Source organism: Mizuhopecten yessoensis, unplaced genomic scaffold, assembly GCF_002113885.1.
Source record: "Mizuhopecten yessoensis strain PY_sf001 unplaced genomic scaffold, ASM211388v2 scaffold11151, whole genome shotgun sequence".
Lineage (NCBI taxonomy): Eukaryota > Metazoa > Mollusca > Bivalvia > Pectinida > Pectinidae > Mizuhopecten > Mizuhopecten yessoensis.
Window position 1 is genome coordinate 155 of NW_018408905.1, and position 5,042 is coordinate 5,196.

Below are 5,042 nucleotides of genomic sequence, written 5' to 3' on the forward strand. Positions count from 1 at the left end.
GATATATACTGTAGCTCATTTGTCTGTGTATATATTCGGACTAATAGATACTGTAGCTCATGGGTCTGTGTATATATTCTGACAGACGGATGCTGAAAGTCATTGGCAATTATTTAAATAACGGTCCCTGACATATCCTCAGTTTAGTTAGAATATTCTGACTGATATATACTGTAACTCATTGGTCTGTGTATATATTCTGACTGATATATACTCTAGCCCTCTGTTCTGTGTATATATTCTGACAGACGGATTCTGAAAGTCATTGGCAAATATTTAAATAACGGTCCCTGACATATCCTCAGTTTAGTTAGAATATGCTGTGCACATGGTGTTTTAATGGTTATATGTTACTTATTAACACATATTATTGCTTTGTTTGTTTTAGGATGAGTGTAACGAAGATGCTAGCCGGTAAAAAGGCCATTGTAACAGGGGCCGGGCGTGGGATTGGTCTTGCTATTGCTCATGCCATGTACAAGGAGGGAGCGCGTCTAACTACTGTCAGTAAAACAAAGGAAAATCTTGACAGACTCCGAACGGAACTTCCTGGCATAGAAACGGTCTGTGTAAACATGCGAGATTGGGAATCCACTAGGCGGTCTCTCGAGAAATTACCTCCCTTTGATATACTTGTAAACAACGCTGGATATGGATTGTCGGGAAGTTTTATCAACATGCCAAGGGAGGTAACTGACAACATGATTGATGTGAACATTAAGGGGATGATAAACGTCACACAGATCATAGCGGCCGGTATGATCGCTGGTGGTAATGGCGGCGCAATTGTCAACGTATCAAGTGTGGCGTCACACAGGTCTTTTCGTGACCACACTGTGTACGCTGCAACAAAAGCGGCAATCGACGCAATAACTAGGAATTTGGCACGAGAATTTGCGCCCCACAAAATACGCGTCAACTCTGTTAATCCATCATATGTCAGTACGGATATGACGAAACACATACCGGAAGCTGCCGTTGAAAAACTGCGCCTTCTAACACCTACAAAGAGACTGCTGACACCAGAGGAAGTTGCCGAAGCGGTTTTGTTTCTCGTCAATGGATCGGCTTCGTCTATAAATGGAGTCAACCTGTTGTTAGACGGTGGTTACTCAGCTACATAGATTAACAAATTCACCCTAAGGTCATATTTGAACCTTAGCAATTCAAAGACTGGACAAACCCAGTTTAGAAATGTAGGGCGAATGAGTTAAAGATCAACGGTTCATTATTGAAATGACGATATGATAAACAGCTAAGAGCTTTTAGTAATTCTGAAACAAACACTTTTCTTCTTTGAACTTATTAGCATTTTCCCGAAAACGTCCACGGTCCTACCATAAAGTACGACTTTAATGATACAATACTTGATATATCGCGACCAACGGAAGTCTTCAAATAGGAGACAATTAAAGTGTAGTTGTTGGGGCAACGAATATAAACAACATGGCAGTGCCAAAACATCAAAATACGCGAACTTCCATGTAGTGATTTGGGTAATATTTTAAAGTCGAACGATATCTGCTACTCCAAATAAGACAAAGGAGGAGCTAGTCCACCTAAGCGAGCAAGCAGACATGTTAGATGTGCCAGATATTGAAAAAGGGGACGAAGCTAAAGCGTCGCGGTTGTGACATGCCATCAATGTATGTTGTAAAAAGAGGCACTGCCAACATTCCAAAAATATAGGATGAACAACTTTTGACCTATCTGAAAGAAAAGGTACCCTATGAGGTAAATAAAAACTAGTTAACCTGTGTTCAATGTACGAAGAAAACCCTTGTATGAGTTAAAAGATATCCCTACATGTACATCCCAGCCCACAGTTACCGTTTCCACTGAAGTAAATTACACTCATTGTGACTTGTTGCGTGTTCAAACCATAACTCTTCGAATTCCGTGGCAAAGCTATATTGATTGTTGACCGTGGTTTTCTTGACGTTACTGTTATGTTAGAAGACTTTGGTATAAATATCAAAATGCCTTACTGTCTCAGCAAAAAGCAGAAGCAACATATTACAGAAGATATGCAAACGTGTCTCGTCTTGTTACACCGATGGCATGGTTAACGTAATGTAACAAAAAGGGAAGAAAAGTATTTAAGAAATAATATGAGTAGCAGCTAGCATTGAGTGTAACAAATAAACCGTATGAAATCAACAAAAGGATTAACTGTTAATTGCAAGCATTAACTTGAACGAACAACTTAGTCTCTCTTTGCGTTTTCAAAGCATAAACTATCTGACTTTTGGTCAGTGTATCATGTTAAACGCCCCTCTTACTACTATTAATACTCTACTGAGCCTGTTTAATCTACATTCATTCATATAGACTAGTATTGTCAGGAAATATTTGGTGTTTGTCAAGGAGATGCACTTTGGTCCTTGTACTCTATATCACATGAAAATGTGTTTTTAAGTAAAAAGGCATTGTTGGATAAGTATGAAACTTTCACAAATTAAATATCATCATAAAACTAAACTCTATGCCAAGTTACATGCTTATCCCTAAATGCCTTTTATGTAAAATCAGCGGAGAAACATTGGAAATAGGCAGAACATTTGATAAAACAATGAAATCGGTTCACTTTAACAACTTAGTCTCTCTTTGCGTTTTCAAAGCATAAACTATCTGACTTTTGGTCAGTGTATCATGTCAAACGCCCCTCTTACTACTATAAATACTCTACTGAGCCTGTTTAATCTACAAACATTCATATAGACTAGTATTGTCAGGAAATATTTGGTATTAGGCAAGGAGATGCACTTTGGTCATTGTACTCTAAATCACAGAAAAATGTGTTTTTAAGTGAAAAGGCATTGTGGGATAAGTATGAAACTTTCACAAATTAAATATCATCATATCATTAAACTCTATGCCAAGTTACATGCTTATCCCCAAATGCCTTTTATGCACAATCAGCGGATAAACATTGGAAACAGGCAGAACACTTGATAAAACAATGAAATCGGTTAACTTAAACGATTAAAGCAGATACTTTCCTTGGGGCTAGGAGACTTTAAATTACCAGCAAATCAAACTTCATATGTTAAATCAATCATTTTACAGTGGTTGTGGTGGCAAATGCCATTTTCGATTTGCAAGTTAACTTTGATAAGTAAAAAATCAAATCAGGACCTGGAACTCACTTCAGCCAAAGGGGCTGAGGCAAATATTATATGATATATATAATATACAATACTAACAATTGATATCTTATAATTATAGCATATAAAGGGTGTCATGCACCTTTTAATTCACTTAAAATTGAGAGATATTTGAAAAAGTCAAGTTTGAGATGTGTCCAGAGGCCATAACTCAGTATAAAACAAAAGTAAAGTATGTAGTCAATATGCAATTTATGTAAGTCTATTTAAATGAGTGAAGTTGTAAATTTCAAGTTAAAAGAAAGTTAATTAGAAAAGAAATTATTGAGAAAACTAATTACTTTCAATTGAAAATGACCGAAAAGACCCTCCTGACGTATCTTTAAGTGACGATTGAATTTCTGTCATTTTTCATTCACATATTTACATATGCTTGTCTAATTTATACATGATTTCAAAAACAGAAATGATTTTATTTTGATTTTTAAGCTCATTTTGAAAACAGCAAACTATATTTGTGATTTACCATACCCCTTTTGGTACCCCCAGAAACCCACTATCGGTCAAAGTTTTACATTAGTTTTCCGCATGTCATACAATCGGACATCTTTGAACAAAATAAGGAGGTGAAAATCCGAATACACCGGGGCCCAAAACAGGGCCTTATAGACACTCATCCTTTAAGATACTTTTTATCACATAACTCAGAAAACTTACAATTTGACAGGGTTTAAAGCCAAAATGTAGTGGGCTTAATCAAACGGAGACAGCCATTTTGTTGCGCCTTTTACAATTTATGACGTCACGTCATTGTCCATATTATGACGTCACAATCAATTTCTGACTCAGCCAATGAAAATCGCTCCAGGGTATATTATACTAGTGACATATGTAAAAATATTACACGGGCGAACTCACTGGATAACAGGCGATTATGTGATAACATAAATATTGACACTTATGTGAACAGGCGGAGAAAATATCAAGCTAACAACGGGCAGTAAACTAATTACTGCAAGACGACAACGTCTCCGGTAAATCTAGTCGAAAACGATTATTGTACTTCTATATTCATAAGATCTTACATGAGTTTTTCATTTCATATGAGATTAATGAAACCAGTCTAATAGTTTTTCAATTTAGCGAGCCTTTGGCGAGCTAAAATAAAAACTTCGTGATGAGTTTCATAAATTGCATATGAACTGAAATCGAGTGTAAGATCCTTTATCATATAATCAAGTGTTGGTGCATTTATTCGTGGAAAACAACAATTTTCATGCACCTGGAAATGTAAAAAGCCGCCATTTTGACTCAAGTGCGTAAGTCTGTGACGTCATGTACTTTTTCTAGGCGTGACGTCGCAATTGAAACAATTGAAACTTACAGCCAATCACAGGGACAATAGGTAATATTACTTGGGTTAATACGCAAAAACAAATATGACATGGGTGTATTCACTGGATTACACAGTATATGATGTGATGAAATAATTTAAGAAATGGTCATTAATCTTCAGGTAATAAGGCAATTATGTGAATTAATACGTAAATTTCCACACGCAAGTTCTGGTCAAACTTCGGTTTAAGATGGGTTAAACAAGGGAAATAAATCTGTTTTTAGTTTGACACGAGAATAAGATGTCATAACCCTATAAAGAGCGGGTTATAACTATGAGATACCTGCCGTAATCTGCTACTTGTAATCGTGACGTCGGTGAATTGTTGACGTGACGTCATGTATTTTTTTATGACAAGGTAATCCCCCATCCTAACCCGGGTGTAAAACAAAACATATCCTCACCATTGCTTGAATCGTCTCTCGTTTTACATGTTCAAGATTTATCTGTTACCCCTAGGATATGGCAGATAACAAGCAGAAAGAAACAATGATATGGCGTCACAGGAACAATCCTATAAGACATCATAATCAAATCTT

The 5,042-nt window shown here is 36.5% G+C and overlaps 1 pseudogene; it reads left to right on the plus strand.

Moving 5' to 3' along the window:
* The first annotated feature begins 389 nt into the window (after positions 1-389).
* On the plus strand, positions 390-2,649 carry LOC110466975 (annotated as a pseudogene).
* The last annotated feature ends 2,393 nt before the right edge of the window (positions 2,650-5,042 follow it).